The sequence below is a fragment of the Oryctolagus cuniculus genome, chromosome 2, assembly GCF_964237555.1.
Source record: "Oryctolagus cuniculus chromosome 2, mOryCun1.1, whole genome shotgun sequence".
Classification (NCBI taxonomy): Eukaryota; Metazoa; Chordata; class Mammalia; order Lagomorpha; family Leporidae; genus Oryctolagus; species Oryctolagus cuniculus.
This window is the reverse complement of record NC_091433.1, coordinates 56674255-56687078: the sequence shown is the minus strand read 5'-3', so window position 1 is coordinate 56687078 and position 12824 is coordinate 56674255. Positions and strand designations below refer to the sequence as shown.

Below are 12824 nucleotides of genomic sequence, written 5' to 3'. Positions count from 1 at the left end.
TTATTGGGGATGTAAGTATATTACAAAAATCTCAATAGAAATTTCTTATTACTTTTTTTTAAGATTTATTTGAAACACAGTTACAGGGACAGAGGCAGAGAGAAAGAGAGGTCTTCCATCTGCTGGTTCATTCCTCAGATGGCCACAATGGCCAGAGCTGGGCTGATCTGAAGCCAGGAGCCTGGAGCTTCTTCAGGGTCTCCCACATGGGTTCAGGGGTCCAAGGACTTGAGTCATCTTCCACTGCTTTCCCAGGCACATTAACAGGGAGCTGGATCAAAAGTGGAGCAGCCAGGACTCAAAACAACTCCCATTTAGGATGCCAGCACTGCAGGTAACGGCTTTTCCCATTAAGCCACATTGAAGGCCCCTCTTATTAATTGACAAGTATGTTTTATGATAACTTCCAAAAGGACCTTTGACTTGTTGAATCTTCCCATGAAATTTTGGAGTTACTTCTAGAAACATGTCAGTAATGATTAAATATTATAATACAGCGATATTACTTAACTGCCAAAAGGTTATATCTATTATCACAGGCTGTTGACTAAATACTTGACCTTATTAGACAGTCTGTGGTTGTTGTTTTTTTTTTTTAAATCTGTCTGCTTGGATTATTTTTTTAAGATTTATTTATTTATTATTTGAAAGGCAGAAGCAGAGAGAGAGTGAAAGAGAGAGAGAGAGAAAAGAGAGAGAGAACCATCTGCTGGTTCACTCCCCAAATGGCTGCAACGCTAGATCTGGGCTGATCCAAAGCCAGGTGCCTACAGCTTCTGAGTCTCCCACATGGGTGCAGGGTCCCAAGGACTTGAGCCATCATCTACTGCTTTCCTAGGCCATAGCAAGGAGCTGGATTGGAAATGGAGTATCCGGGACTGGACCCAGCACCCATATGGGATGCTGGCCCTGCATGTGGCAACTTTACCTCTATGCCACAGCGACAGACTCCCAATCTGTGTCTTATATTTACAGTATAGCTATACAAGCCAAGTTAGCTTCAGCTTATTTTATATGATTACTCATTGTTATTTTTGTCTACTGGCAAAAATAAATGGCATACCTAAAAATTTGCAGGTCCTAAATAAATGAAATTTGGGACCATGATTGTGACTACTTAGATAATTAAATCCACAATAATCAGGTGTACCCTGAAATAGAAGAACCAAAATAAATAGTTAGCATTTAAAGGGAGCAGAAGAACAAATACTATTTCATTGTAAACTACTTACTATGGGTTAGATTCTCTGTTAGCCCTTCAAAGGATAAGCATTATTTGTTACTTAACTAATGAGAAAAGGAACTAGATCTAGATCTTACTTCACACCCAAGCCTGTGTGCTTTCTATGAGAACAATGCCTGAAAGAGCATCTGTGGCTGGAAGCCACAACAGAGATATAAGAGGTGACAGAGGTAAAAAGTTGAGACCCGGTGATGAAGAAACAAATGACTGTTGATTCTGTTCATGAACTCTGACAGTTCTGGGCTGTCAGAGTTTGGTGGTGAAGAATAAAAGCTTTGAACTCAGTTAGATCTGAGTTTGAATCCTAAATCTTCTATTAGATGGATATGTGATCTCAGTCAAGTTTGCTTAACTTCTCTGGACCACTCTTTTCTCAGCCAAAAGATTAAGATAACACATACCTATTAAGGTTGCTGTGTGGATTAAAAAGAGATACTGTATAAATATTATATGTTTAATATTATGAGCAAAAGGGAGGAACTCAGCCAGGAATTCCAGGGATTAAATCTCCACACACAACAAAGTGTTTAAGGGGTGTTTTTTTCTACTCTATTGAAAAAGAAATTCTCTGTCCTTTAAAATTAAAAATCCTTATGAAAAATGGCAAAAATGATTCTTTGAATACTTTGACATTTTGAATGATTTCCTACTACTCTTAGACAATAATGTTGAATTTTTAACTTCTTAATCTGTGTTATATGAGCCCTAGGGCAGTAATTCTTAACGCTGAGTGCCCAGACTCAAGCCAGAGCTTTTTCAAATTTACATATCTGAATTCCACAACCAGTAGACTTCTGATTACAGAAAGGTTGTACAATTAATAAAAAATGTTGCATAGCCTTCACCCAGATTCACCAATTTTTAACATTTAGCTGTATTGCTTCTGTCTGTAGAAACATAAATGTTGGGGGGCTGGCTCTGTGGTGCAGTAGGTTAATCCTCCGCCTGCAGCACCGGCATCCCTTATGGGCGCCGGTTCGAGTCCTGGATACTCCACTTCCTATCCAGATCTCTGTTATGGCCTGGGAAAGCAGTAGAAGATGGCCCAAGTGCTTGGACCCCTGCACCCGCATGGGAGACCAGGAAGAATCACGTGGCTCCAGGCTTTAGATCGGTGCAACGTTGCGGCCATCTGGGTTTCTCTCTGTCTCTCACTCTCACTGTCTGTAACTTTGCCTCTCCAATAAATAAATAAGATCTAAAAGAAAAAAACAAAAAAGAAACATAAATTTTGGGGCAGGCGCTATGGCATAGTAGGGGTAAAGCTGCGGCCTGCATCCTGTATGGTTGCTGGTTCGAGTCCCAGCTGCTCCACTTCCAATCCAGCTCTCTGCTGTGGCCTGGGAAAGCAGCAGAAGATGGCCCAAGTCCTTGGGCCTCTGCACCCAAGTGGGAGACCCAGAAGAAGCTACTGGGTCCTGCCTTCAGATCAGCTCACCTCTGGCCATTGTGGCCATTTGGTGACTGAAGCAACAGATGGAAGACCTCTGTCTCTTCACCTCTGCCTGTCTGTAACTCTGCCTTTCAAATAAATAAATCTTTTTTTAAAAAAATAAACATAAATGTTATAGGCTTTTCTGAACTATTTTAGCATAGGTTGCTAACATCATGCCTTAACACTTCAATGTGTAGTTCCTAAGGACAAGAATGTACTCTTATTAAAATCATTGTATAATTACCAAATATAGGAAATGTAACATTGTTGGTGATATGCTTACCCAGTCTTCAGCCCAAATATCTACTTTCTCAATTATCCTAATTTATCCTCTGATATAGCGACTTTTCCAGCACAGATCCTGTCCACATATTGCATTTAGATGTCATATTTTATATTTTGATCTCTTGGAATCTGGAACTGTTGATCAGTTGGCTTTCATAGCTTTGGAGAAAAAGTTATATTTTCTATAGGCTGCATTTAAGTTTCACTGATAATCCTTATCATTAAATTCAAGTTATGGATTTGGGGCTGGATTACTTCATAATTGATGTTGTGTCCTCAGTGTATCATGTCCAGAAGTACAAGAGATCCATTTGTCAATGGCCACAATGGCTGGATATGAGCCAATCTGTAGCAAGGAGCCAGGAGCTCTTCCAGGTCTCCCAGATAGGTACAGGGGTCCAAACACTTAGATTATCTTCTACTGGTTTCACAGGTGCATTAGCAGGGATCTAGATCAGAAGTGGAGCAGCCGGGACTTGAACCAGCTCCCATATGGGAATCCAGCATCACAGGCGGCAACTTAACCTACTATACCACAGCGTTGGGCCCTAAAAATTATTTTTCTAATTCCATTGTTACCCTATCTTTATTAGTTAACATTCCTTTTTCTAAAAAAAAAAAAAAAGATTTATTTACTTATTTGAAAGGCAGAGTGACAGAGAGATATAGGGAGAAAGAGACAGAGGGAGAGATCTTCTATCCTCTGGTTCACTTCCAAATGGCTATAACATTTAAAGCTGGCCCAGGCCCAAGCTAGGAGCCAAGGAACTCCATCTTGGTCTCCCATTTGGGTGGCTAGGGCCCAACTATTTGGGCCATCATCCACTGTTTTCCCAAGCACATTAGCAGGTAGATGGATGGGTAGTAGATCAGCTGAAAATCAAATCATCACTCCAATATGGGATATTGGTATCTCAAGCAGTGGCTTAACCCACTGTGCCACAGTGCTCTCCCAGCATTCTTCTCTTACAAAAGCTTTTCCTCCTCCTTTATTTATCTATTTATTGATAACTTTGAATTTTCTTTTTCATTTGTGTTAAAGGGAGAGGAAGAGAGAGAGAGAGAGAGACAAAGTCAAAGGTCTTCCATCTGCTAGTTCACTCCCCAAAGGCTCACAACAACCTGGGCTGGGCCAGGATGAAACCAGAAGCCCAGAACTCAATCTTAGAACCCAAGCAATTAAACCATCACTGCTGCTTCCCAGGATGTATATTTGCGGATAGCAGGAATTCGAAGCAGAACCAGGACTTGAACCCAGGCATTCCTAAAGGAGATGCAGATGTCTCAATGTGCCAATCACTTGCGTCAGAGAGGTTTCCTGATAGACACTAAACAAGTCAAAAGTGAACCAGAAAGATGTACTTTATTCATATGTATCAGAGCTTCAGAAGCTATCTACTACAAATTCAAAAAATATGTAATATGCAGAGTATAAAAGTTTATTTCCATTGAAATAATGATTAAAATTACTGTTTTTTACTGGAGAGTCATTGGATAAAATAGGAAAAATCAAACAAATAATTGTGTGTTTTACACACACTTTAATGATTGAACGTTGGATATTAGAGGCAGTAAAAAGTTGATTTATATATGTGTGCACCCTAAACGGCTGGTGGCTTTTGCTTTGGGGTGATTAGTTTGATAGACGTGCTGGGTGACTTATAAAAGTTAGGAAGGTGATAGAATGGAGTCTTTTCTCTAGGGTTATTCAGTTTCTTGAGAAGAATGTGCTACTTCATTGAGCCTGAGTGAGGGAAAGGATTTGGGTAGAAACGTCAACATTCTAGATGTGTGATATGTATGTATAGGGGCAGGAAGGGTGGGGGGAGTTGTAGTCTATTGTTCTATATACAAAAATTATTTCTCAAAAAAATAACAGGAATATTTTTACTGTAGTTGTATAGAAAAGGAAGCGTGACTCAGAAGTGTTACAATTCTGATTTTTTATTGCTCATTTTACATTGAATTTTTCTATTCCTTATTGAATGTTTTATAGACCAAAACCTCTTGAGGGTTCTACAAGGTACCTAAGCTTCTGCATACCTGTCTGCACTATTCCAGACTGCCCTTTTCTCTCAACCTGGCTTTGTTTGTACCCACTCCTTCTTCCACTATTGATGTTACAGATATATGTTGAAATCTCATAGGTACTCACCATCCTGTTTTATCTTTTAGGCTAACAGTTTCTACCTTTTTTATTCCTTTTCTGTCATTTTAATAGAAGGGAATAGCAATAAATATATATACGCTCCATCTCACAAGAGGCCAAGAGTTGAACATAAAAGATATTTTAGAAAGTGAGTCAGCAGCAGACTCATAGAATGGCGGATGTCCTAAATAGCACTCTGGCCTCAGAATCAGCCCTAAAGGCACTCGGATCTGGCTGAAAAGCCCATGAGAGTATTTCAGGCATGGAAAGCCAAGACACTCTGGCAAAAAGATCTCTGTGAGTGAGATCCCAGTGGAAAGAACAGGTCTTCAAAGAGGGAGGTGCCTTTCTCTGAAGGGAGGAGAGAACCTCCACTTTGACTATGACCGTGTCTAAACAAGATAAGAGTCGGAGAACTCAAGGGGCTTCCATAGCCTTGGAAACTCATAACTGGTGCATAGGGAGATTACTGATGCCATAAACAGGAGTGTCAATTGGTAAAGTCAACAACAGGAGTCACTGTGCACTTACTCCTCATGTAGGATCTCTGTCCTTAACGTGTTGTACACTGAGGCTTAATGCTATAACGAGTACTCAAACAGTATATTTCACTTTGTGTTTCTATGGGGGTGCAAACGACTGAAATCTTTACTTAATGTACACTAAACTGATCTTCTGTAAAAAAAAAAAAAAAGAAAAAAGAAAGAAAGAAATTATCAATTCCCAACTTGACTCTCACTGGGATTAAACATGACAATAGGTCTGATCTGATTTCATCATCGTTTAAAAAAAATCATCTATTATTTTTCACTTTATGTTTCTGTGTGGGAGCAAACTGTTGAAATACTTACTTAAGGTATACTAAGCTGATCTGTATATTAAGATAATCGAAAATGAATCTTGATGTGAATGGAAGGGGAGAGGGAGTGGGAAAGGGGAGGGTTGTGGGTGGGAGGGACGGTATGGGGGGGGAAGCCATTGTAACCCATGAGTCGTACTTTGGAAATTTATATTCATTAAATAAAAGATAAAAAAATAAAAAATAAAAAAAATAAAAAATGAAAAAAAAAAAAAAAAAGAAAGTGAGTCAGAACATTATTTATTCTGATTACCTGTCCAACTGGTATCTGGCAAATGAAAAATTGTGTTAATGAGATGATACCCTACCGTTTATACTTACCCAGTCCTGGTTTAAAACATATTCCTAAAGCAATGCTAACTAGCATGAGTCAAAGTAATTTTAAAATTTAGAATATTAAAATTAAGCTATATATGGGGCCGGCACTGTGGCATAACGGGTAAAGCCTGCAGTGCCGGCATCCCATATGGTCACTGGTTTGAGTCCCAGCTGCTTCACTTCCAATCCAGCTCTCAACTGTGGCCTAGGAAAGCAGTAGAGGATGGCCCAAGTCCTTGGGGCCCTGCACCCAAGTGGGAGACCCAGAAGAGACTCCCAGTTCCTGGCTTCTGTTTGGCACAGCTCCAGCCCTTGCGGCCAATTGGGGAGTGAACCAGCAGATGGGAGACCTCTCTCTCTCTCTCTCTCTCTCTCTCTGTCTCTCTGTCTCTCTGTCTCTCTCTTTGCCTCTCCTTCTCTGTGTAACTCAGACTTTGAAATAAATAAATAAATCTTTAAAAAAAATTAAGCTATGTAATACCAAAGGAGTTTTTTTAGAAGAAAAAATACCATACAGGCACGTTAATTGTAACATAATTAAAATATTGTCGTGTAAGAGTACAACAGATCATTTGCTCTTTGCTGGATAAAAACATCTTTAGCTAAATCAAACTTTTTTCAATCTCATAGGTAGATATTTTACAATGATATTACTTTCAAATAAGTCTGTATTTTTCCTAAAACTGTGTTATTTTCCACTTATTTCATCCCATCTATTGTGCCATGGCAACATTCAGCCTTAGGAGCAGATAAGTTAAATTTGAAATGTAAAATATAATAATAAACCAAAATATGAAATTCTTATTATAAGATTAAATTCATAAAAATGTATTACTCAGCTGATTTTGACACATTCATACACAGTACCACTGAATATTCAAGGTCACTCAATTCATTGGCAATCCTCATTCAATTGCCATTAGTATTAGGCTTTGGAATCCACAGTTGTGCTTACATGAGTGTATTTGCAGGCAGTGCAAAGGCAAGCATGAATATTTTACCTTTAAACTAAATAAAAATGTAGTAACTCTGGACACCAGGAGTGTTACTTGAATACTGTATTAAAATGGTCAAATTAATGGTCAAGGATCCAGGAAAATAAAAATTCTTGAACCCTGTTTTTTCACCTATTTGGCCATTGTTCAGTTGGAACTTCATCCTATTTAAGAAGACACTCTAAGACCTGTTTTATTTTGTACTGATCATTCTCGGTAAAGTGTACATTTAAATTTAGTAAATTGTATCCAAATCTTTGGTTATAAGTATTGATTTTAGGGGCTGGCGCTGTGACGTAGCAGGTAAAGCCACCGCTGCCTGCAGTACCGCCATCCTATATGGGCACCAGCTAGCTGTTCCACTTCCAATTCAGCTCTCTGTTATAGCCTGGGAAAGCAGTAGAAGATGGCCCAAGTCCTTGGGCCCCTGCACGTGCATGGGAGACCCAGAGGATGCTCCTGGCTCCTGCCTTCAGATTGGCACAACTCCAGTCATTGTGACCTTCTGGAGAGTGAACTAGGAGATGGAAGACTCTCTCTCTCTCTGCCTCTCTTTCCCTTTCTATAACTGTGCCTTTCAAATAAATAAATCTTTAAGAAGAATGTATTAATTTTACAACCATTTTGACAAATGAGGAAAAAAATGATGTCCTAATTGCTTTCATTATTTCCCTCAATTTATTTTCTCAAAAACTTTAAATGTAATAAATTGAATTTAGAAGAAAAGATTGGATATTTCAGTAGCATACATTTACAGTTGAATCTCATTATTTTTATATTTTGGATTTGTGAGCTTGTCTGCTCACTTCAATGATCCAATCAATACCCCTGCCATGGCCAGCAACTCACTAGGCTAATCCTCCACCTGCGGCGCCAGCATACCTGGTTCTAGTCCCGGTCGCGGCGCCGGATTCTGTCCAGGTTGCTCTTCCAGTCCAGCTCTCTGCTGTGGCCCGGGAGTGCAGTGGAGGATGGCCCAAGTGCTTGGGCCCTGCACCCGCATGGGAGACCAGGAGAGGCACCTGGCTCCTGGCTTCGTATCAGCGCTGTGCGGCCATTGGAGGGTGAACCAACGGAAAAGGAAGACCTTTCTCTCTGTCTCTCTCTCTCTCACTGTCTAACTCTGCCTGTCAAAAAAAAAAAAAAAAAAAAAAAAAAATACCCCTGCCACTTTTCTAGCTGTTAGTGGCATACACAGAGCTGCAAAAAAACTGAGCTGTTCAAGGTACACATTCTCAGCTAAAGTTGAATATGGGGAGACTTTCCTTTTTATTTTAACTCTTGTATACAAGTGTCCTTTTCATGGCCTCTTGAGTGCCACATTTTTCACATTTTTGTGCTTTTTGTTGGTGATTCTGAAAATTAAGAAGGCCCCAAAGTGACAAGTGGTGTGCCTTACAGAGAACATAGATTTGTGAAATAATCTTCCTTCATGTATTACCGTGAGTGCTGTTGGCCATGAGTTCAATGTTAGTGAGTTAATAATACATATTAAAGTGTCTTCAAACAGAAATGCACATAAAACAAGGTTATGTATTAATTGGTTGTCAAAAACATTGTAACCAGGTGCTTATAAAAACTTAACCCTGTATTTTTCCTGTGATTCAGTATTAAATAATTAGTGTTTATAGCAACTTTATAGAACATATAATCTATGAATAAAAAGAATCAACTATATACATGAAAAGGACTAACTACACTCTTGTAAGAGTAATCTATTTTAGAAAGAATTCTCTACTTTCCTCAGTCTCTTTGGAGTGATTAATTCAGCAATAGTTTCATCTTGAAATCCATGTTTACACCAAAGCTAGTGATTTCAAATGCAAATATGTACTTTGTGTTTTAATTGGAAAATCTTTGCATATTCAGTTTAAATATTCACTGTGCAACTGATTTTTTATCAAATAATTACTATTAAGACAAATCTGAAGACTATATGTTGAAGTCAAGTTTTGATTGATTTTATCAGAACATGTGTTTTCAAGAATTGAAATTACGCAGGAACCCAATGTGAAACTGTATCATATTTTACATTTATTTCAGAGCCAGATGTTGAGAGCTACTAAAGGTAACACAAGGACTCATTTCACCACATAGCTATTGGAACTATTGTTGGGTATGTTGAAATCTTAAATTTTTGTGGACCATGATATTTTTATTTTTAGGATTACTTATTTATTTTTTGATTTGGTCATTGACATAAAAATTTACAAGGAAAAAATATAAACATGCACAAAACCTGAGAACTAAAGGAGGTAAAAAGTTGTGTACAAACCCTACCAAAGCCATACAAGTATGAACATGAACAAATAAGTTTATTTATCAGGCAGGACATCAGGATAGTCATCTATCATTAAATAAGTTTTATGAAAGTGCTGTCATTTTCATTTTATGAAAATGTGATTTTTGTCAAAACAAGGTAATAACTAACATGTATTGGTTATTACCCATGAAGTGAACTTCTCATGCATTATCTAATAAAACAAGATTTTAAGCTATAGAGACAGTTTTTCCATATTATAAATGAAGAAACTGAAGTTTAGCATAGATGAGTAATTCTCCCCACCAAAGCCCCTGTAATTACTAACATATTCAAGATTCAAACTCAAATCTGTCCAACCTCAAAGTCCACAATACTGTGTTCCTTCCATGCCTTGCATCATAACTTAACAAAATGGATGTCATGTCTTTTTGAAAGTTTTATTACTTATCTGACAGTTACACCATATTCCACGTTTCTGTTACTCTAAGAAATACTGGGAGTGTGGATAGAACATCATTGACAGCCCTTCCTTTTTCCAAATGCTGAGCTTATAATATTCGTCTTCTGAGAGTGATTTATCCTACTTTCTCTTTAAAGCATCACAAACTGCTTAAAAGAGAAAGGCAAGTCCCAAAGGGGCAATTTGCAGTCTGATTTAGCAGTAGGAGAATAGAAAATTAGATATATCTTAGTTTTCTTTGTCTGCACTATGTATACATAAGTACATAAGCCTCAACTTTCCACCATCCCCAGCTTTTTTTTTTTTTTTTTTTTTTTTTAAGAACCAGTTGCTGGCTTTACCTCTTTCTACCTGCTGGATGCTTTCTGAATCACATTATCCAGGGCTTAATTTAAGTGATCCTCATTAAAGTCCAGAACCTAGGGAAATCACCCTGAATTTTTGTTTCCTAGCAACAGCCCTGAGAGTAACACCAGCTGCTTAACTATATGCTGCTAGAAAAAAATGCTATAGGGAGATTCACAAAAATTGTTATTAAACACCTTATATCTTGTGCATTCAAATACCACATTTACCATATTGGATTAATTATCTTTAGTGATACAGATAAAAATAAGAATTTAAGTACTTGGAAGGACTAGATTAGTTCAGCAGTTAGTGTGATTACTAGGCATTTTCTTGCAAAGTCAAACAAATATCCATAATGAATTTTATGTCAAAATTGAGTCGTACTTGTTTTATAATGTTCCATTATGTAGTATAGCATTAAGCAATTTTAAAATTCCTCAGATTTTTGTTGGCATTCTCCTTTTTTTCTGTTAAGTATTTTTACTATTTCCATAGTTTTGCCTTTCCAGAATGTTACATAATTGTAATCACATTAATATGGAGTCTTTCAGATTGGCTTCTTTCACTTAATAACATGCACTGGAGTTTCCCCCCATGTCCTCTCATAGCTTAATAACTCATTTCTTTTTAGTGTAAGTAATATTCCATTGTATGGATATACCACAGTTCATGATGCATTCGCCTAATGAAGTATATTTTCTTTGCCCACAAGTTTTGGGAATTATAACTACTATTAATATTCATCTGTATTTTTTGTGAACCTATATTTTCAATTTACTTAAATAAATACCAAGGAATATAAATTCTGATTCATATGGTAAAAGTATGCTTAATTTTATAAGAAACTGATAAACTAGGAAGTGACTCATTTTGAATTCCTTCATCCTCATCAATACTTGGTATTGTAAGTGCTTGTGGAATACCTTTCCAATAAGTATGTACTGGTACCTCTCTGTTCTTACTCACAATTCCTTAATGGCTTAAGATGGTTAGCATTTTTCTTACGTTCATTTGCTATCTGTATACCTTCTTCAATGAGGTGTATATTCTATCTTTTGCCCATTTTATACATGTTTCATTTTTTTCTTATTGTTGAGATTTGAGAGTTCTTTGTGTGATTTGGATAGCAGTTATTCGTATATGTGTTTTGAAAAGATTTCCTTCTATTCTATGGCATGTCTTTTCATTTTCTTAATATTCTATATTTTTTAATAATTTACTTTTAATCCTCAACCTCCAGTTAAGGAATTGATCTCATTGTTGTGGTATGTGTAGTAAGCAGGGAAGGGTTATCTTTTGTGTCTTCCTTACAAAAGCAATTTTTTTTCCCACATTTAAAAATCATTGAGGCCAGCGCCGCAGCTCACTAATCCTCCGCCTTGCGGCGCCGGCACACCAGGTTCTAGTCCTGGTCAGGGCACCGCATTCTGTCCCGGTTGCCCCTCTTCCAAGGCCAGCTCTCTGCTGTGGCCAGGGAGTGCAGTGGAGGATGGCCCAAGTCTTTGGGCCCTGCACCCCATGGGAGACCAGGCTAAGTTCTTGGTTCCTGCCATCAGATCAGCTCGGTGCGCCGGCCACAGCACGCCGGCCGTGGCAGCCATTGGAGGGTGAACCAATGGCAAAGGAAGACCTTTCTCTCTGTCTCTCTCCCTCACTGGCCACTCTGCCTGTATAAAAAAAAAAAAAAAAAAAAAACCTAAAAATCATTGAAATACCCCTTCTCATTGTATTACCTCCTCTCTTCTTGCCACACTCCCACTCCACCCTGCCCCATTGCTTTCATAGCATAAGCTGCTTCAATTCCAAGCAGCTTAACATAAAGAGGAGTTATAAATTATCTTGGGCTTTGTTTCTATTTTGACCAACAATTGACTTAATATAGTAGCCATTGTACAGACAACAATTCAGTAAATGGGCATGTGGAGCACTCCTTTTTAAATATTTTTTTTTTAAGTGTGTGATGGGACCAGCGTTGTGGCATAGAGTAGAACTGCCACCTGCAGTTCCGGCATCACATGGGCACGGGTTCCTGTCCCAGCTGTTCCACTTCCGTTCCAGCTCCCTGCTAATGACTTGGGAAAAGCAGCAAGTGTTTGGGGTCCTGCCACCCGCATGGGAGATCCAGATGAAGCTCTTGGCTTCTGGCTTCTGCCTGGCCCAGGCCTTACCTTTGTGGCCTTTTGGGGAGTGAACCAGCTGGTAGATCTCTGTCTCTCCCCCTCTCTCTGTAACTTCGACTTTCAAAATAAATAAATCAATCTTAGAAAAAAAAAGTGTGACATTCTTTGAAGTTTTGCTCAATTTTATTTCCAGTACTTTTCAAAATTTCTGGTCACCACTTTTTTTTCTCTTTCTGGTTTTTTCACTTTCATTTTTGTTTATTATATTGTAAGCAGTTAATTAAGACAGACATTTAAAGTTCCTATTATGCTACAAATTTTGACTATTTTCATAACTTTCTGTGAAGAA

The 12824-nt window shown here is 38.2% G+C and overlaps 1 protein-coding gene across 2 annotated transcripts in view; it reads left to right on the top strand.

The window, feature by feature from the left end:
* The window catches only part of FBXO8 (F-box protein 8), a 54737-nt gene that overhangs the window by 10704 nt on the left and 31209 nt on the right, over nt 1-12824 (top strand). Inside the window, exon 2 of one of the 2 annotated variants that reach the window (XM_008249924.4) lies at nt 9328-9400. The exons of the other annotated variant lie outside the window; for it this stretch is intronic. The gene's annotated coding sequence lies outside the window, so the exon portion shown is untranslated. The remainder of the gene's footprint in view (nt 1-9327; nt 9401-12824) is intronic. 2 annotated transcript variants of the gene reach the window in all.